This window comes from Ochotona curzoniae, unplaced genomic scaffold (genome assembly GCF_017591425.1).
Source record: "Ochotona curzoniae isolate NIBS_2020 unplaced genomic scaffold, NIBS_Ocur_1.0 patch175, whole genome shotgun sequence".
NCBI classification, from domain to species: domain Eukaryota; kingdom Metazoa; phylum Chordata; class Mammalia; order Lagomorpha; family Ochotonidae; genus Ochotona; species Ochotona curzoniae.
In genome coordinates this window covers 857,164-877,913 of record NW_024466723.1, presented here as the reverse complement: position 1 = coordinate 877,913, position 20,750 = coordinate 857,164, and the positions used below count along the sequence as shown (strand labels likewise).

The 20,750-nt window shown below is 58.6% G+C and overlaps 5 non-coding genes across 5 annotated transcripts; all 5 read right to left on the bottom strand.

Moving 5' to 3' along the window:
• Positions 1 to 3,981: 3,981 nt before the first annotated feature.
• LOC121166617 lies at positions 3,982 to 4,172 on the bottom strand. The gene has a single exon (XR_005885447.1). It is a non-coding gene; the product is annotated as a U2 spliceosomal RNA (small nuclear RNA).
• A 4,094-nt stretch (positions 4,173 to 8,266) lies between these two features.
• Positions 8,267 to 8,457, bottom strand: LOC121166616. The gene has a single exon (XR_005885446.1). It is a non-coding gene; the product is annotated as a U2 spliceosomal RNA (small nuclear RNA).
• Positions 8,458 to 12,558: 4,101 nt separating this feature from the next.
• Positions 12,559 to 12,749, bottom strand: LOC121166615. Its single transcript, XR_005885445.1, has one exon. It is a non-coding gene; the product is annotated as a U2 spliceosomal RNA (small nuclear RNA).
• Positions 12,750 to 16,833: 4,084 nt separating this feature from the next.
• On the bottom strand, positions 16,834 to 17,024 carry LOC121166603. The gene has a single exon (XR_005885434.1). It is a non-coding gene; the product is annotated as a U2 spliceosomal RNA (small nuclear RNA).
• A 2,750-nt stretch (positions 17,025 to 19,774) lies between these two features.
• Positions 19,775 to 19,965, bottom strand: LOC121166613. Its single transcript, XR_005885443.1, has one exon. It is a non-coding gene; the product is annotated as a U2 spliceosomal RNA (small nuclear RNA).
• Positions 19,966 to 20,750: the final 785 nt, after the last annotated feature.

The following is a 20,750-nucleotide window of genomic DNA, read 5'->3' as shown; positions in this document are numbered from 1 at the left end:
GCACCCGCCCGCGCACGCGCCTGCCGCGCCACCTCCTCCCGCTCCTCCCGCTCCTCCTCGGCCGCCGCCGCCAAACCTCGTCTCCACTCGCGCGCGGCTCGGACGCGCTGCTGGGCGGGGCCCGAGCCCCGACATCTGCATGCCCCGCCCACGGACCCGCCCGCCCCGAGCACCCGGCCCGGTGCCCGTCGGGGCGTCTCGGCTGCCCACGCGGGACGGATGCCCTCCCCACGACTGCCAGGGGCTGTCCTGAGCCGTCTGCGGCCCGGGAGCGGGCAGAGGGATGTGGAGTGCGGAGAGAAGGGCTAGCCCGCCCCCCACGCGCCCGCCCAGTGCACCGGAATGCATAAGCCATCATCGCTGCTGCTGTCCTTAGGAGTAGGACCTTAGGTGGCGTTTACAGAGTTGATCTGGTCGGGAGGGATGCAGGGTGAGGGCCAAATGGGTGTGATCGTTGTTCCCAGACTTTCTGTGTCTTCTGCCCATGCCTGGGGAGAAGGGTGAGTAAGGCCAGAAGTCATACCCATTCTCCCAGCCATCGCGGGACCCGAGGACAGGGAGCAGCCCCCCCCCCATCTCCATTCAGGGTCCCCGCGTGACCCATGCTGTGAGTGTTCTGCCCAGGTGCGTGTGACAGTTCTGAACTCTGTCGGTCTGGCCGATCCGTGGAGGAGAAGTCCCTTCCAGTGTCCGTTGGCTGGCACAGTCAACCTTAGAGTCTCCATGTTGTCCAGATAGTTGCCGTGATCATTTGCCCATTTGCCTGGGGTAATCGTCCATAGGTTCTGTTCCTTATTCTCGGCGTGGGACCAGATATCCTCCACAGGAAAATGGGCTGTGTGCACCATGGTCTGCGTGCGGTCCAGCACTCCATCCTTCACACCGAGGAAGACCAGTTCTCACAGGTGGAACGTGTGCCCGCTCGAGGTCCTGTGCCCTGCCACATCCCCCACCCTGGGGCTCATGAACCTAGGCCAAGTGACCAGAGAGCCGCCGTGCCAGACTCTCCATGCCGGGGTTCACAGAACCAGTGCCCACCACGCAGGTGGGTCCAAGGAGCCAGGCCAGGCAACCAAGCCCAGGACCTGCCGCAAACCCACTCCTGGGGTTCCTGGGCCTGGCACCCACCTCGCAGGTGGGCCCGGGGACCTGGGCCAGGCAGCTTGTGCCCCAGAGGACATCTGAGCCCTGGGGCTCCCGAACCCAGCACCCACCACACAGTCAGGATGAAAATTCCAGCCCAGACGACCCCAGGGCCCACGGGAACGGCTGCCCCCAGGCATCACAAATCTGGCATCCACCGTGCAGGTGGGCCCAAATGCCCGGGCCAGGCAACCTGGGCCCAGGGGAGCCCCTGCCGCTGAAGTTAATGGACACGGCACCCACTGTGCAGGCAGGCTCAAGGACCTGGGCCAGAGATCGCACAGGCCTTGTTGGATTCCCCACCTCCAGGGCTCACGGAGCCAGCCAACACACACCTCGCAGGTGGACGGAAGTGTCCTGGCCAACCAGCCAGCGCCATCGGACCCCTCCACCCCCCAGTGCTCATGGACACAGCACTCACAGCCCCTAGACTGGCATGGCTCATCTCACCGTGGCATCTACCAGGGGTGCTTCAGCCTGCTTTGGTCCAGCCTGCTCCCAGTTCGAGCTTATGTCGGTTGGGGCTATCGCCCAGCTTTGCACAGTCAGATCCCCATCCCGGCTCCAGTGTGAACTGGCCCGTTCTGCGGCCCGACCCAGCCCCTCCTGTACCTCCTTCTGGCTCTCAGTCTGCCAACAGATGCCATGATCTGACCCGGCCTGGCCTGCGCACACCCAGACCTGACCCACGGCAATCTGGACTGGTTTGGACTGCTCCTTATCTTGGTTCTAGCGCTTACGTGCAGGGACTGCAGCCTGGCATGGGTGTATGACATACGTGTGTGTGCGCGTGTGTGTGTGTGTGTAAAAGAGTAAAAGAGACATATGTTTTTTTTAACTGGAAAGGCAGATTCACAGAGCATGAGAAGAATGTTCCATCTGCTGTTTCACTCCCCAAGTGGCCTCAACGGTTACAGCTAAGCGAATCTGAGGCCAGGAGCCAGGAGCCTCCATGTAGTCCCACCAGATCCCTTTTCCCACCGCCTTGGCCTAACAACCACGTTGTGACTGTTTGGCAGAATGAGTGGGATCTCCCACTGAGTAATGTTCTGCATGTGCAATGTTAAAGAAAGATTTATGGGATTATCTGGGGTTGTATTTTTTTTTTTTTGAAACTTTATTTCTGTTTATTGGTAAGGTAGATCTACAGAGAGGAGGAGACACAGAGTACAAGATCTTCCCTCTAACGGTTTACTCCCCACGTGACCGCAACAGCTGGGGCTGAGACCATCCAAACCCAGGAGCCAGGAGCTTCCTCCGGGTCTCCCACACGGGTGCAGGGTCCCGGTGCTGGAGCGTCCTCAACTACTTTCCCAGGCCACCAGAGCAGGGAGCTCGGAGGGAAGCAGGGCAGTCTTCCGTCTACCGGTCGATTCCCAACAGTCAAGTCTGGGCTTCAGCTGGGTCTCTCATGAAGGAGCTGAGTGCATCGGTGGTTGACAAGGGAGCTATTCGCAAGCCCGGAACACCTGGGCTTGTGTCAAACCTTGGAACACCAAGCGGCAGACCGCATTCCCTGGTGTCATCTGCCCTTTGTGCCTCCCCCTGGCTAAAAACAGCAGAAGAGGGCCCGGCGCGGTGGCTTAGCGGCTAAAATCCTCACCTCGAATACGCTGGCATCCAAAACGTGTGCCGGCTCTCGTCCCAGCAGCTCCACTTCCCATCCAGCTCCCTGCTTGTGGCCTGGGACAGCAGCCAAGGACGGCCCAAGGCCTTGAGACCCTGCACCCGCGTGGGAGACCTGGCGGGAGTGCCTGGCTCCTGGCTCCTGCTGGGCGCAGCAGCACCGGCCATGTCGATCACTTGGGAAGTGGAAGATCTTGCTCTGTCTCTCCTGCTCTCCGTAGATCTGCCTTCCCAATCCAATCTTGAAACACAAGCCAACAGAAGAGAGCAGCCCTGGCCTCAGCACTGGCTTTTCTTGTTGCTTTCCATGAGTCACAAGGAACGAATCAAAGCTCACCGAGGCTCCGCGTGAATGTCTTCTCCCTGTGCTAAGACCTGCCAGCTTCCCACAAGGCAAGGATTTAGGGACAGCTTTGTATGCCGCTGGGCTCTTCCTGGGGCTGCAAGGCTGCTCCCTTAAGCAAGGGCGTCCGTCATCTTGAAAGTGCGGATGATGGGCGCAGCGCAGATGAATGCAATGGTGTCTGTGTTCAGCATCTTCTTGCGTGTTGGACGGACCCCGGCACTGCCTGTTGGCTGTCTTCCCGGGCAACGCTAGGAGGGGGCAGTGCTTTTTTTTTTCCTGTGGGAGTGGGGAGGGGGACGGGAGACCCTTGCTGTGGGGTAAAAAAAAAAAGGCTACTGCGGGGTCCAAGGCAGGTCTCCCACTTGGGACACAGCTGCCCGCTACTGTGTTAGTGCACTCGGGCGGGAAGACGGTGCAATGCAGGACTAAGCAAGAGGAGAGGAGAGGAGAGGAGAGGAGAGGAGAGGAGAGGAGAGGAGAGGAGAGGAGAGGAGAGGTTCGCCTGCGGCCAGGGGAGAGCCAGATGGAGTGTGGGGCTTTGGTGTGAGGCAGCGTGAGGCCTGGTGGCGGTGGTGTGTGTAATGAAAGAGTGGGTGTAAGACATATTGCTGCAAGCGTAGTGTTGCAGGGAAGAGTGTGACACTGTGCATTGTGGGAGGAGGTTGGTATGAGAAATGCAGTATATTGCAGTTGGCTGGCGGGTAAGTTGCTGTTGCTGTTGGGACGGAAGCAAGAAAGACAGAGGAAGAGAGAAGCAGCAGCAGCAGCAATTATTGGTTGCAGGAGAAACATCAGCAAAAGACTAGTGGCAAGGTTGGAAAGGGAGAGACAAAGTTCTGCTGTTGCAACTGCACTCATTTCCCCCAAGGGGGTGCACCGTTCCTGGAGGTACTGCAATACCAGGTCGATGCGCGGAGTGGACGGAGCAAGCTCCTATTCCAACTCCAGGCTCCAAAAATCCATTTAATATATTGTCCTCGGATAGAGGACGTATCAGATATTAAACTGATAAGAACAGATACTACACTTGATCTTAGCCAAAAGGCCGAGAAGCGATACCCGCACTAACACAACGCGCCCTACACACCAACACACCCTGCCCCTCACACTCACGCTCACCCCGCGCCCGACCCCGACCCCGACCCCGACCCCGACCCCGCACCCGCCCGCGCACGCGCCTGCCGCGCCACCTCCTCCCGCTCCTCCCGCTCCTCCTCGGCCGCCGCCGCCAAACCTCGTCTCCACTCGCGCGCGGCTCGGACGCGCTGCTGGGCGGGGCCCGAGCCCCGACATCTGCATGCCCCGCCCACGGACCCGCCCACGGACCCGCCCCGCCCCGAGCACCCGGCCCGGTGCCCGTCGGGGCGTCTCGGCTGCCCACGCGGGACGGATGCCCTCCCCACGACTGCCAGGGGCTGTCCTGAGCCGTCTGCGGCCCGGGAGCGGGCAGAGGGATGTGGAGTGCGGAGAGAAGGGCTAGCCCGCCCCCCACGCGCCCGCCCAGTGCACCGGAATGCATAAGCCATCATCGCTGCTGCTGTCCTTAGGAGTAGGACCTTAGGTGGCGTTTACAGAGTTGATCTGGTCGGGAGGGATGCAGGGTGAGGGCCAAATGGGTGTGATCGTTGTTCCCAGACTTTCTGTGTCTTCTGCCCATGCCTGGGGAGAAGGGTGAGTAAGGGCAGAAGTCATACCCATTCTCCCAGCCATCGCGGGACCCGAGGACAGGGAGCAGCCCCCCCATCTCGACCCAGGGCCCCGCGTGACCCATGCTGTGAGTGTTCTGCCCAGGTGCGTGTGACAGTTCTGAACTCTGTCGGTCTGGCCGATCCGTGGAGGAGAAGTCCCTTCCAGTGTCCGTTGGCTGGCACAGTCAACCTTAGAGTCTCCATGTTGTCCAGATAGTTGCCGTGATCATTTGCCCATTTGCCTGGGGTAATCGTCCATAGGTTCTGTTCCTTATTCTCGGCGTGGGACCAGATATCCTCCACAGGAAAATGGGCTGTGTGCACCATGGTCTGCGTGCGGTCCAGCACTCCATCCTTCACACCGAGGAAGACCAGTTCTCACAGGTGGAACGTGTGCCCGCTCGAGGTCCTGTGCCCTGCCACATCCCCCACCCTGGGGCTCATGAACCTAGGCCAAGTGACCAGAGAGCCGCCGTGCCAGACTCTCCATGCCGGGGTTCACAGAACCAGTGCCCACCACGCAGGTGGGTCCAAGGAGCCAGGCCAGGCAACCAAGCCCAGGACCTGCCGCAAGCCCACTCCTGGGGTTCCTGGGCCTGGCACCCACCTCGCAGGTGGGCCCGGGGACCTGGGCCAGGCAGCTTGTGCCCCAGAGGACATCTGAGCCCTGGGGCTCCCGAACCCAGCACCCACCACACAGTCAGGATGAAAATTCCAGCCCAGACGACCCCAGGGCCCACGGGAACGGCTGCCCCCAGGCATCACAAATCTGGCATCCACTGTGCAGGTGGGCCCAAATGCCCGGGCCAGGCAACCTGGGCCCAGGGGAGCCCCTGCCGCTGAAGTTAATGGACACGGCACCCACTGTGCAGGCAGGCTCAAGGACCTGGGCCAGAGATCGCACAGGCCTTGTTGGATTCCCCACCTCCAGGGCTCACGGAGCCAGCCAACACACACCTCGCAGGTGGACGGAAGTGTCCTGGCCAACCAGCCAGCGCCATCGGACCCCTCCACCCCCCAGTGCACATGGACACAGCACTCACAGCCCCTAGACTGGCATGGCTCATCTCACCGTGGCATCTACCAGGGATGCTTCAGCCTGCTTTGGTCCAGCCTGCTCCCAGTTCGAGCTTATGTCGGTTGGGGCTATCGCCCAGCTTTGCACAGTCAGATCCCCATCCCGGCTCCAGTGTGAACTGGCCCGTTCTGCGGCCCGACCCAGCCCCTCCTGTACCTCCTTCTGGCTCTCAGTCTGCCAACGGATGCCATGATCTGACCCGGCCTGGCCTGCGCACACCCAGACCTGACCCACGGCAATCTGGACTGGTTTGGACTGCTCCTTATCTTGGTTCTAGCGCTTACGTGCAGGGACTGCAGCCTGGCATGGGTGTATGACATACGTGTGTGTGCGTGTGTGTGTGTGCGTAAAAGAGTAAAAGAGACATATGTTTTTTTTTAACTGGAAAGGCAGATTCACAGAGCATGAGAAGAATGTTCCATCTGCTCTTTCACTCCCCAAGTGGCCTCAACAGTTGCAGCTCAGCGAATCTGAGGCCAGGAGCCAGGAGCCTCCATGTAGTCCCACCAGATCCCGTTTCCCACCGCCTTGGCCTAACAACCACGTTGTGACTGTTTGGCAGAATGAGTGGGATCTCCCACTGAGTAATGTTCTGCATGTGCAATGTTAAAGAAAGATTTATGGGATTATCTGGGGTTGTATTTTTTTTTTTTTGAAACTTTATTTCTGTTTATTGGTAAGGTAGATCTACAGAGAGGAGGAGACACAGAGTACAAGATCTTCCCTCTAACGGTTTACTCCCCACGTGACCGCAACAGCTGGGGCTGAGACCATCCAAACCCAGGAGCCAGGAGCTTCCTCCGGGTCTCCCACACGGGTGCAGGGTCCCGGTGCTGGAGCGTCCTCAACTACTTTCCCAGGCCACCAGAGCAGGGAGCTCGGAGGGAAGCAGGGCAGTCTTCCGTCTACCGGTCGATTCCCAACAGTCAAGTCTGGGCTTCAGCTGGGTCTCTCATGAAGGAGCTGAGTGCATCGGTGGTTGACAAGGGAGCTATTCGCAAGCCCGGAACACCTGGGCTTGTGTCAAACCTTGGAACACCAAGCGGCAGACCGCATTCCCTGGTGTCATCTGCCCTTTGTGCCTCCCCCTGGCTAAAAACAGCAGAAGAGGGCCCGGCGCGGTGGCTTAGCGGCTAAAATCCTCACCTCGAATACGCTGGCATCCCAAACGTGTGCCGGCTCTCGTCCCAGCAGCTCCACTTCCCATCCAGCTCCCTGCTTGTGGCCTGGGACAGCAGCCAAGGACGGCCCAAGGCCTTGAGACCCTGCACCCGCGTGGGAGACCTGGCGGGAGTGCCTGGCTCCTGGCTCCTGCTGGGCGCAGCAGCACCGGCCATGTTGATCACTTGGGAAGTGGAAGATCTTGCTCTGTCTCTCCTGCTCTCCGTAGATCTGCCTTCCCAATCCAATCTTGAAACACAAGCCAACAGAAGAGAGCAGCCCTGGCCTCAGCACTGGCTTTTCTTGTTGCTTTCCATGAGTCACAAGGAACGAATCAAAGCTCACCGAGGCTCCGCGTGAATGTCTTCTCCCTGTGCTAAGACCTGCCAGCTTCCCACAAGGCAAGGATTTAGGGACAGCTTTGTATGCCGCTGGGCTCTTCCTGGGGCTGCAAGGCTGCTCCCTTAAGCAAGGGCGTCCGTCATCTTGAAAGTGCGGATGATGGGCGCAGCGCAGATGAATGCAATGGTGTCTGTGTTCAGCATCTTCTTGCGTGTTGGACGGACCCCGGCACTGCCTGTTGGCTGTCTTCCCGGGCAACGCTAGGAGGGGGCAGTGCTTTTTTTTTTCCTGTGGGAGTGGGGAGGGGACGGGAGACCCTTGCTGTGGGGTAAAAAAAAAAAGGCTACTGCGGGGTCCAAGGCAGGTCTCCCACTTGGGACACAGCTGCCCGCTACTGTGTTAGTGCACTCGGGCGGGAAGACGGTGCAATGCAGGACTAAGCAAGAGGAGAGGAGAGGAGAGGAGAGGAGAGGAGAGGAGAGGAGAGGAGAGGAGAGGAGAGGAGAGGAGAGGTTCGCCTGCGGCCAGGGGAGAGCCAGATGGAGTGTGGGGCTTTGGTGTGAGGCAGCGTGAGGCCTGGTGGCGGTGGTGTGTGTAATGAAAGAGTGGGTGTAAGACATATTGCTGCAAGCGTAGTGTTGCAGGGAAGAGTGTGACACTGTGCATTGTGGGAGGAGGTTGGTATGAGAAATGCAGTATATTGCAGTTGGCTGGCGGGTAAGTTGCTGTTGCTGTTGGGACGGAAGCAAGAAAGACAGAGGAAGAGAGAAGCAGCAGCAGCAGCAATTATTGGTTGCAGGAGAAACATCAGCAAAAGACTAGTGGCAAGGTTGGAAAGGGAGAGACAAAGTTCTGCTGTTGCAACTGCACTCATTTCCCCCAAGGGGGTGCACCGTTCCTGGAGGTACTGCAATACCAGGTCGATGCGCGGAGTGGACGGAGCAAGCTCCTATTCCAACTCCAGGCTCCAAAAATCCATTTAATATATTGTCCTCGGATAGAGGACGTATCAGATATTAAACTGATAAGAACAGATACTACACTTGATCTTAGCCAAAAGGCCGAGAAGCGATACCCGCACTAACACAACGCGCCCTACACACCAACACACCCTGCCCCTCACACTCACGCTCACCCCGCGCCCGACCCCGACCCCGACCCCGACCCCGACCCCGACCCCGCACCCGCCCGCGCACGCGCCTGCCGCGCCACCTCCTCCCGCTCCTCCCGCTCCTCCTCGGCCGCCGCCGCCAAACCTCGTCTCCACTCGCGCGCGGCTCGGACGCGCTGCTGGGCGGGGCCCGAGCCCCGACATCTGCATGCCCCGCCCACGGACCCGCCCACGGACCCGCCCGCCCCGAGCACCCGGCCCGGTGCCCGTCGGGGCGTCTCGGCTGCCCACGCGGGACGGATGCCCTCCCCACGACTGCCAGGGGCTGTCCTGAGCCGTCTGCGGCCCGGGAGCGGGCAGAGGGATGTGGAGTGCGGAGAGAAGGGCTAGCCCGCCCCCCACGCGCCCGCCCAGTCCACCGGAATGCATAAGCCATCATCGCTGCTGCTGTCCTTAGGAGTAGGACCTTAGGTGGCGTTTACAGAGTTGATCTGGTCGGGAGGGATGCAGGGTGAGGGCCAAATGGGTGTGATCGTTGTTCCCAGACTTTCTGTGTCTTCTGCCCATGCCTGGGGAGAAGGGTGAGTAAGGCCAGAAGTCATACCCATTCTCCCAGCCATCGCGGGACCCGAGGACAGGGAGCAGCCCCCCCCCATCTCCATTCAGGGTCCCCGCGTGACCCATGCTGTGAGTGTTCTGCCCAGGTGCGTGTGACAGTTCTGAACTCTGTCGGTCTGGCCGATCCGTGGAGGAGAAGTCCCTTCCAGTGTCCGTTGGCTGGCACAGTCAACCTTAGAGTCTCCATGTTGTCCAGATAGTTGCCGTGATCATTTGCCCATTTGCCTGGGGTAATCGTCCATAGGTTCTGTTCCTTATTCTCGGCGTGGGACCAGATATCCTCCACAGGAAAATGGGCTGTGTGCACCATGGTCTGCGTGCGGTCCAGCACTCCATCCTTCACACCGAGGAAGACCAGTTCTCACAGGTGGAACGTGTGCCCGCTCGAGGTCCTGTGCCCTGCCACATCCCCCACCCTGGGGCTCATGAACCTAGGCCAAGTGACCAGAGAGCCGCCGTGCCAGACTCTCCATGCCGGGGTTCACAGAACCAGTGCCCACCACGCAGGTGGGTCCAAGGAGCCAGGCCAGGCAACCAAGCCCAGGACCTGCCGCAAACCCACTCCTGGGGTTCCTGGGCCTGGCACCCACCTCGCAGGTGGGCCCGGGGACCTGGGCCAGGCAGCTTGTGCCCCAGAGGACATCTGAGCCCTGGGGCTCCCGAACCCAGCACCCACCACACAGTCAGGATGAAAATTCCAGCCCAGACGACCCCAGGGCCCACGGGAACGGCTGCCCCCAGGCATCACAAATCTGGCATCCACCGTGCAGGTGGGCCCAAATGCCTGGGCCAGGCAACCTGGGCCCAGGGGAGCCCCTGCCGCTGAAGTTAATGGACACGGCACCCACTGTGCAGGCAGGCTCAAGGACCTGGGCCAGAGATCGCACAGGCCTTGTTGGATTCCCCACCTCCAGGGCTCACGGAGCCAGCCAACACACACCTCGCAGGTGGACGGAAGTGTCCTGGCCAACCAGCCAGCGCCATCGGACCCCTCCACCCCCCAGTGCACATGGACACAGCACTCACAGCCCCTAGACTGGCATGGCTCATCTCACCGTGGCATCTACCAGGGGTGCTTCAGCCTGCTTTGGTCCAGCCTGCTCCCAGTTCGAGCTTATGTCGGTTGGGGCTATCGCCCAGCTTTGCACAGTCAGATCCCCATCCCGGCTCCAGTGTGAACTGGCCCGTTCTGCGGCCCGACCCAGCCCCTCCTGTACCTCCTTCTGGCTCTCAGTCTGCCAACGGATGCCATGATCTGACCCGGCCTGGCCTGCGCACACCCAGACCTGACCCACGGCAACCTGGACTGGTTTGGACTGCTCCTTATCTTGGTTCTAGCGCTTACGTGCAGGGACTGCAGCCTGGCATGGGTGTATGACATACGTGTGTGTGCGCGTGTGTGTGTGTGTGTAAAAGAGTAAAAGAGACATATGTTTTTTTTAACTGGAAAGGCAGATTCACAGAGCATGAGAAGAATGTTCCATCTGCTGTTTCACTCCCCAAGTGGCCTCAACAGTTGCAGCTCAGCGAATCTGAGGCCAGGAGCCAGGAGCCTCCATGTAGTCCCACCAGATCCCGTTTCCCACCGCCTTGGCCTAACAACCACGTTGTGACTGTTTGGCAGAATGAGTGGGATCTCCCACTGAGTAATGTTCTGCATGTGCAATGTTAAAGAAAGATTTATGGGATTATCTGGGGTTGTATTTTTTTTTTTTTGAAACTTTATTTCTGTTTATTGGTAAGGTAGATCTACAGAGAGGAGGAGACACAGAGTACAAGATCTTCCCTCTAACGGTTTACTCCCCACGTGACCGCAACAGCTGGGGCTGAGACCATCCAAACCCAGGAGCCAGGAGCTTCCTCCGGGTCTCCCACACGGGTGCAGGGTCCCGGTGCTGGAGCGTCCTCAACTACTTTCCCAGGCCACCAGAGCAGGGAGCTCGGAGGGAAGCAGGGCAGTCTTCCGTCTACCGGTCGATTCCCAACAGTCAAGTCTGGGCTTCAGCTGGGTCTCTCATGAAGGAGCTGAGTGCATCGGTGGTTGACAAGGGAGCTATTCGCAAGCCCGGAACACCTGGGCTTGTGTCAAACCTTGGAACACCAAGCGGCAGACCGCATTCCCTGGTGTCATCTGCCCTTTGTGCCTCCCCCTGGCTAAAAACAGCAGAAGAGGGCCCGGCGCGGTGGCTTAGCGGCTAAAATCCTCACCTCGAATACGCTGGCATCCAAAACGTGTGCCGGCTCTCGTCCCAGCAGCTCCACTTCCCATCCAGCTCCCTGCTTGTGGCCTGGGACAGCAGCCAAGGACGGCCCAAGGCCTTGAGACCCTGCACCCGCGTGGGAGACCTGGCGGGAGTGCCTGGCTCCTGGCTCCTGCTGGGCGCAGCAGCACCGGCCATGTTGATCACTTGGGAAGTGGAAGATCTTGCTCTGTCTCTCCTGCTCTCCGTAGATCTGCCTTCCCAATCCAATCTTGAAACACAAGCCAACAGAAGAGAGCAGCCCTGGCCTCAGCACTGGCTTTTCTTGTTGCTTTCCATGAGTCACAAGGAACGAATCAAAGCTCACCGAGGCTCCGCGTGAATGTCTTCTCCCTGTGCTAAGACCTGCCAGCTTCCCACAAGGCAAGGATTTAGGGACAGCTTTGTATGCCGCTGGGCTCTTCCTGGGGCTGCAAGGCTGCTTCCTTAAGCAAGGGCGTCCGTCATCTTGAAAGTGCGGATGATGGGCGCAGCGCAGATGAATGCAATGGTGTCTGTGTTCAGCATCTTCTTGCGTGTTGGACGGACCCCGGCACTGCCTGTTGGCTGTCTTCCCGGGCAACGCTAGGAGGGGGCAGTGCTTTTTTTTTTCCTGTGGGAGTGGGGAGGGGGACGGGAGACCCTTGCTGTGGGGTAAAAAAAAAACGCTACTGCGGGGTCCAAGGCAGGTCTCCCACTTGGGACACAGCTGCCCGCTACTGTGTTAGTGCACTCGGGCGGGAAGACGGTGCAATGCAGGACTAAGCAAGAGGAGAGGAGAGGAGAGGAGAGGAGAGGAGAGGAGAGGAGAGGAGAGGAGAGGAGAGGAGAGGAGAGGAGAGGTTCGCCTGCGGCCAGGGGAGAGCCAGATGGAGTGTGGGGCTTTGGTGTGAGGCAGCGTGAGGCCTGGTGGCGGTGGTGTGTGTAATGAAAGAGTGGGTGTAAGACATGTTGCTGCAAGCGTAGTGTTGCAGGGAAGAGTGTGAGGCTGCGCATTGTGGGAGGAGGTTGGTATGAGAAATGCAGTATATTGCAGTGGCTGGCGAGTAAGTTGCTGTTGGGACGGAAGCAAGAAAGACAGAGGAAGAGAGAAGCAGCAGCAGCAGCGGTTAGTGGTTGCAGGAGAAACATCAGCAAAAGACTAGTGGCAAGGTTGGAAAGGGAGAGACAAAGTTCTACTGTTGTAACTACACTCATTTCCCCCAAGGGGGTGCACCGTTCCTGGAGGTACTGCAATACCAGGTCGATGCGCGGAGTGGACGGAGCAAGCTCCTATTCCAACTCCAGGCTCCAAAAATCCATTTAATATATTGTCCTCGGATAGAGGACGTATCAGATATTAAACTGATAAGAACAGATACTACACTTGATCTTAGCCAAAAGGCCGAGAAGCGATACCCGCACTAACACAACGCGCCCTACACACCAACACACCCTGCCCCTCACACTCACGCTCACCCCGCGCCCGACCCCGACCCCGACCCCGACCCCGACCCCGACCCCGCACCCGCCCGCGCACGCGCCTGCCGCGCCACCTCCTCCCGCTCCTCCCGCTCCTCCTCGGCCGCCGCCGCCAAACCTCGTCTCCACTCGCGCGCGGCTCGGACGCGCTGCTGGGCGGGGCCCGAGCCCCGACATCTGCATGCCCCGCCCACGGACCCGCCCGCCCCGAGCACCCGGCCCGGTGCCCGTCGGGGCGTCTCGGCTGCCCACGCGGGACGGATGCCCTCCCCACGACTGCCAGGGGCTGTCCTGAGCCGTCTGCGGCCCGGGAGCGGGCAGAGGGATGTGGAGTGCGGAGAGAAGGGCTAGCCCGCCCCCCACGCGCCCGCCCAGTGCACCGGAATGCATAAGCCATCATCGCTGCTGCTGTCCTTAGGAGTAGGACCTTAGGTGGCGTTTACAGAGTTGATCTGGTCGGGAGGGATGCAGGGTGAGGGCCAAATGGGTGTGATCGTTGTTCCCAGACTTTCTGTGTCTTCTGCCCATGCCTGGGGAGAAGGGTGAGTAAGGCCAGAAGTCATACCCATTCTCCCAGCCATCGCGGGACCCGAGGACAGGGAGCAGCCCCCCCCCCATCTCCATTCAGGGTCCCCGCGTGACCCATGCTGTGAGTGTTCTGCCCAGGTGCGTGTGACAGTTCTGAACTCTGTCGGTCTGGCCGATCCGTGGAGGAGAAGTCCCTTCCAGTGTCCGTTGGCTGGCACAGTCAACCTTAGAGTCTCCATGTTGTCCAGATAGTTGCCGTGATCATTTGCCCATTTGCCTGGGGTAATCGTCCATAGGTTCTGTTCCTTATTCTCGGCGTGGGACCAGATATCCTCCACAGGAAAATGGGCTGTGTGCACCATGGTCTGCGTGCGGTCCAGCACTCCATCCTTCACACCGAGGAAGACCAGTTCTCACAGGTGGAACGTGTGCCCGCTCGAGGTCCTGTGCCCTGCCACATCCCCCACCCTGGGGCTCATGAACCTAGGCCAAGTGACCAGAGAGCCGCCGTGCCAGACTCTCCATGCCGGGGTTCACAGAACCAGTGCCCACCACGCAGGTGGGTCCAAGGAGCCAGGCCAGGCAACCAAGCCCAGGACCTGCCGCAAACCCACTCCTGGGGTTCCTGGGCCTGGCACCCACCTCGCAGGTGGGCCCGGGGACCTGGGCCAGGCAGCTTGTGCCCCAGAGGACATCTGAGCCCTGGGGCTCCCGAACCCAGCACCCACCACACAGTCAGGATGAAAATTCCAGCCCAGACGACCCCAGGGCCCACGGGAACGGCTGCCCCCAGGCATCACAAATCTGGCATCCACTGTGCAGGTGGGCCCAAATGCCTGGGCCAGGCAACCTGGGCCCAGGGGAGCCCCTGCCGCTGAAGTTAATGGACACGGCACCCACTGTGCAGGCAGGCTCAAGGACCTGGGCCAGAGATCGCACAGGCCTTGTTGGATTCCCCACCTCCAGGGCTCACGGAGCCAGCCAACACACACCTCGCAGGTGGACGGAAGTGTCCTGGCCAACCAGCCAGCGCCATCGGACCCCTCCACCCCCCAGTGCACATGGACACAGCACTCACAGCCCCTAGACTGGCATGGCTCATCTCACCGTGGCATCTACCAGGGGTGCTTCAGCCTGCTTTGGTCCAGCCTGCTCCCAGTTCGAGCTTATGTCGGTTGGGGCTATCGCCCAGCTTTGCACAGTCAGATCCCCATCCCGGCTCCAGTGTGAACTGGCCCGTTCTGCGGCCCGACCCAGCCCCTCCTGTACCTCCTTCTGGCTCTCAGTCTGCCAACGGATGCCATGATCTGACCCGGCCTGGCCTGCGCACACCCAGACCTGACCCACGGCAACCTGGACTGGTTTGGACTGCTCCTTATCTTGGTTCTAGCGCTTACGTGCAGGGACTGCAGCCTGGCATGGGTGTATGACATGTGTGTGTGTGTGTGTGTGTGTGTGTGTAAAAGAGTAAAAGAGACATATGTTTTTTTTAACTGGAAAGGCAGATTCACAGAGCATGAGAAGAATGTTCCATCTGCTGTTTCACTCCCCAAGTGGCCTCAACAGTTGCAGCTCAGCGAATCTGAGGCCAGGAGCCAGGAGCCTCCATGTAGTCCCACCAGATCCCTTTTCCCACCGCCTTGGCCTAACAACCACGTTGTGACTGTTTGGCAGAATGAGTGGGATCTCCCACTGAGTAATGTTCTGCATGTGCAATGTTAAAGAAAGATTTATGGGATTATCTGGGGTTGTATTTTTTTTTTTTTGAAACTTTATTTCTGTTTATTGGTAAGGTAGATCTACAGAGAGGAGGAGACACAGAGTACAAGATCTTCCCTCTAACGGTTTACTCCCCACGTGACCGCAACAGCTGGGGCTGAGACCATCCAAACCCAGGAGCCAGGAGCTTCCTCCGGGTCTCCCACACGGGTGCAGGGTCCCGGTGCTGGAGCGTCCTCAACTACTTTCCCAGGCCACCAGAGCAGGGAGCTCGGAGGGAAGCAGGGCAGTCTTCCGTCTACCGGTCGATTCCCAACAGTCAAGTCTGGGCTTCAGCTGGGTCTCTCATGAAGGAGCTGAGTGCATCGGTGGTTGACAAGGGAGCTATTCGCAAGCCCGGAACACCTGGGCTTGTGTCAAACCTTGGAACACCAAGCGGCAGACCGCATTCCCTGGTGTCATCTGCCCTTTGTGCCTCCCCCTGGCTAAAAACAGCAGAAGAGGGCCCGGCGCGGTGGCTCAGCGGCTAAAATCCTCACCTCGAATACGCTGGCATCCAAAACGTGTGCCGGCTCTCGTCCCAGCAGCTCCACTTCCCATCCAGCTCCCTGCTTGTGGCCTGGGACAGCAGCCAAGGACGGCCCAAGGCCTTGAGACCCTGCACCCGCGTGGGAGACCTGGCGGGAGTGCCTGGCTCCTGGCTCCTGCTGGGCGCAGCAGCACCGGCCATGTTGATCACTTGGGAAGTGGAAGATCTTGCTCTGTCTCTCCTGCTCTCCGTAGATCTGCCTTCCCAATCCAATCTTGAAACACAAGCCAACAGAAGAGAGCAGCCCTGGCCTCAGCACTGGCTTTTCTTGTTGCTTTCCATGAGTCACAAGGAACGAATCAAAGCTCACCGAGGCTCCGCGTGAATGTCTTCTCCCTGTGCTAAGACCTGCCAGCTTCCCACAAGGCAAGGATTTAGGGACAGCTTTGTATGCCGCTGGGCTCTTCCTGGGGCTGCAAGGCTGCTTCCTTAAGCAAGGGCGTCTGTCATCTTGAAAGTGCGGATGATGGGCGCAGCGCAGATGAATGCAATGGTGTGTGTGTTCAGCATCTTCTTGCGTGTTGGACGGACCCCGGCACTGCCTGTTGGCTGTCTTCCCGGGCAACGCTAGGAGGGGGCAGTGCCTTTTTTTTTTCCTGTGGGAGTGGGGAGGAGGACGGGAGACCCTTGCTGTGGGGTAAAAAAAAAACGCTACTGCGGGGTCCAAGGCAGGTCCCCCACTTGGGACACAGCTGCCCGCTACTGTGTTAGTGCACTCGGGCGGGAAGACGGTGCAATGCAGGACTAAGCGAGAGGAGAGGAGAGGAGAGGAGAGGAGAGGAGAGGAGAGGAGAGGAGAGGAGAGGAGAGGAGAGGTTCGCCTGCGGCCAGGGGAGAGCCAGATGGAGTGTGGGGCTTTGGTGTGAGGCAGCGTGAGGCCTGGTGGTGGTGGTGTGTGTAATGAAAGAGTGGGTGTAAGACATGTTGCTGCAAGCGTAGTGTTGCAGGGAAGAGTGTGAGGCTGCGCATTGTGGGAGGAGGTTGGTATGAGAAATGCAGTATATTGCAGTGGTTGGCGGTAAGTTGCTGTTGCTGTTGGGACGGAAGCAAGAAAGACAGAGGAAGAGAGAAGCAGCAGCAGCAGCAATTATTGGTTGCAGGAGAAACATCAGCAAAAGACTAGTGGCAAGGTTGGAAAGGGAGAGACAAAGTTCTACTGTTGTAACTACACTCATTTCCCCCAAGGGGGTGCACCGTTCCTGGAGGTACTGCAATACCAGGTCGATGCGCGGAGTGGACGGAGCAAGCTCCTATTCCAACTCCAGGCTCCAAAAATCCATTTAATATATTGTCCTCGGATAGAGGACGTATCAGATATTAAACTGATAAGAACAGATACTACACTTGATCTTAGCCAAAAGGCCGAGAAGCGATACCCACCCAATGCCCGCCTCCCGCTTCCCAACTCGGCTCACACACATTCTACCCGCGGTCACGACCCAACCCCGACCCCTCACCCCCGTTTCCTTTCTTTCCTTCACACTCCTCATGCACCTCGTCAGGCTCCGCTCTACACCTCCCACTCGGCACGTTCTCGGCGATAACGTTGACTGCCATGCTTTTCCCGGCATGCCCGGGCTCAGCAGCCGCCTCTCATTTGCATGCTCCGCCTCTTCCTCACCCGCCCGGAGCTGACGTCCCCGCCCGCCACCTGCTCGGGCCCCGCCCCCTGAGCGCCTCCAGCGGCCTTCCCGACCTCTGAGCACAGCTGTGAGCTGTTCCTGCTGTTTCGCTGCATCAGTTACGGGTAGGGGTTTCCTTGTCACCGCTGAGATGCCACCCAGAGCTCTCAACTGTCGCGTTCGCACCCCACCCCCCATTTCTCCTACAGGGTGCCCCTGTGTCCTTTCTAAACCTCTGTCCTTTACTTACAGTTTCTGTCTCTATTGGGAGTTGAAGATTCGTGTGTTTATTTGAAAGGTCGACAGATGGGGCTGTGGCTGGGCAGCGAGCTCATCAGCCCCTGGTTCAAACCACACATAGCTGTAGCAGCAGACCGGGACACGCAAAGCCTAGCGCCCCGACGTGCATCCTCTGCCTTACAGAGGAGGCACACTACCTGAGTGCTGGATGCGTGAGCTCGGTCTGGCACTTCTGAGAGCCAGAACGGTTGTGGGATGGGCTGGGCTAGACCACAGCCCCTGCCGGTTCTCATCAGAATTGGATATGGGGTGGTCAGGCTGTGCTAGCATCTGGGTCAGTCAGACTGGGCCTTCGTACCCACCAGTGCGTGCTAGGACTGGGGGCAGGCCCGTGGCAAGCTGGGCCGCAGCACATGGGAGCAGCAGCAGACCTGGTAGGGGCAGCTCCCTGCTAGGCCATAGCTCCCTCTGGTGACCACAAGGGCCTGGGTCTAGGGGCAGGGCATGCCAGGCCGGGCTGAAGCAAGTGGTGGCATATGTGTGTGCTAGGTCTGGGGATGGGCCAACCTGGGCCACTTTGCAGCACACTGACATGAGCGAGGCCAGGCTGAGTGCAGGCCAGGCCGGGTTGGGCCACGGCACCCACCGAGTTCCAGTGCGTGTCTTGGTGACTGCGCCTCCTTAGTTGCTTATGCCTGTGCAGTGGACAACAGGCCTGGATGCACACAGAGGACGTGACAGCCCACGCCCCAAGGCCAGTAGAGGACACCCAGAGCCTGCGTGTCAGAGGATGGAAAGCAGAACGGGTCGACCACTCTGCTGTGCCTGCTCTCCCTTCCTTTGCTTAAAGCCAGAGTCACAGAGAGGGGGAGCACAGACATACTCCAATTGTGTCTAGCAGTTCAGGCTAGGCCACACCCAGGAGCCAGAACTCACCTGGGTCTCAAACTTGTGTTCAGGGGCCCAAACAATTGGACAATCTTGCAAAATAAAGTTGAACTGGCACCATATGGGATGTGGGTGTGCAGGCAGGTGAGATATACAGAGAGGAAGATCTTCCGTCCGTCCAAGTGACCGCAGTGGCTGCAATGGAGCTGTGCTGCCCTGAAGCACAGGAGCTTCACCTGGGTCTCCCACGTGGGTGCAGGATCCTAAGGCTTTGAGTCATCCTCAACTGCTCTCCCAGGCCACAAGCAGGGAACAGGATGGGAAGCGGGGCTGCCGGGTTCAGAACTGGCACCCACATGGGAACCCTGCGTGTTCAAGGTGAGGACTTTAGCCACTACGCTACCGCACCAGGCCTCAAATGGAGCAGTCTTTCTTAGCCTCAGGAACACACCTGAAAACAACCCAGCATTTTACAATCCACAGTCCTGCCCTGACCCAAGCAACATCACAGGTGGGTCCAGCCTTCCTCTAAGGGAGAACTCCCCAGTAGACTCCTCTCTGGTCAGCACCAAGTGGCTTACCCAGCCTGAGGATTTGCAGGCAGTAAAACCTTCACAGTCTTCTTGCCCCAGGGAAGCCTGGGGGACATTTGCTCTGGTCTCCCTGGGCTGATAACACTGAGTGATGAAACCTCAAAGGAATTGTTCCTCCATTCACAGGCAAACCCTGTGTCCTGGAGGCCTGGGAGGTAGGAGGAGCAAAGGCAGGCAGGACTGGAGCCCATTCGCCCTGAGCCCCAGTCTGAGCACAGGCTGCACCTGCTCTCTGCTTCAGCTGAGCCTGCTCTATGTCCTGCGCTGTATTCTCCAGGTTAACCCACATCCCTCGACTTCCGCAGTCGGAATGACAGAGCACTCACACCATGCATGCCCTTTACACTTTCTGGGTTTAATCCTCCTTTTAAAGATTTATTTTGGTTGGAAAGACAGACAATGATGTATACAAAGAACTAGATGAAAGTGAAAGGGCAGGAAATGCTATTCTGGAGACAAAAACTCCTGGGAAATTTCATGGCAGTAAACCAGAATCAAACAAACCAGTCTCTTTAAATAGGACTTCAGGGTTTGAGGAAACACAGGGTCTGAGTATGATTATTCAGGAAGAAGACGATATGGAGTTTTCTAAAGACCAGACACCAGTAGCACGGTCACAAAAAAACCCATGGTAAGAAAACACATAACAAAACTAAAACTTAAGAAAACAGAAAATTGTGTTAAGATAGATTAGCGGGAATTGCAAGTAGCAAATATGAAGAGTAGAATTGGGCAAGGGAGAGACAAATTTCTACTGTTGCAACTACACTCACTTCCCCCAAGGGGGTGCACCGTTCCTGGAGGTACTGCAATACCAGGTCGATGCGCGGAGTGGACGGAGCAAGCTCCTATTCCAACTCCAGACTCCAAAAATCCATTTAATATACTGTCCTCGGATAGAGGACGTATCAGATATTAAACTGATAAGAACAGATACTACACTTGATCTTAGCCAAAAGGCCGAGAAGCGATAAAGTTTTATAGCGCCTCACCCCTTCCGTCCTCCTTTCACAGACTTTCTACCCACGGTCAGAAGTCCAATTCCTACGTGTCAGCACCGTTACCTTTGTTTCTTTCGCACCGCTCCTGCCCTTCGTCAGGGTCTGCTCTACACCTCCTACTCTGCACGTTTTGAAGGAGAAAATTTACTGATTTATTCCTCCCGGCATTCCGGGTGCAAATGCCTCCTCTCATTTACATGCTCCGCCTCTTCCGCCAGTCGGTCACAGCATGGCGAATACAGGGCTGTCCCATATTCCGGCTTAGTTCCCCGTGTGGTTGTTTGCTAACCGCCCCAACAATCAGAGCTGAGGGAGGTTGTGCTATGGGCGAGAGCGGTCTGTACAGGGAAGGCGCTGCGGGGCAGTGCGCTCCTCGGTTTTCCTAAAGAGAAGGTGGCGTGGTGAGCTCCTGATCGTCACGGGGGCGGCCCTAGGTTTTCCAGTCAGCGGCGGCGCGACGTGCCTCGCTCCAGCTGTCCACACTTGGCGCTCGTGCGCGTCACGTCGACTCTCCCCTGCTGGCCTCTGCCTGGACCTCGGCCTCCTTGGCCCTCTGCCTGGTCGCTTCGTGGGCGTGGGCCTGTCCTCGTGGCTTGGCTCCGGTGTCTGCTCCTCCGTGAAACCCTCCTGAAGGGGCTTCTGTGTACCCCACCCCAGCTCTAGGCGGAGAAAGCTCCTGGGAGGTGGTGTCCCAAGCCATAAGCAGGGAGCTGGACGGGAAGTGTAGCAGCTAGGACATGAATAATGGCCACATGA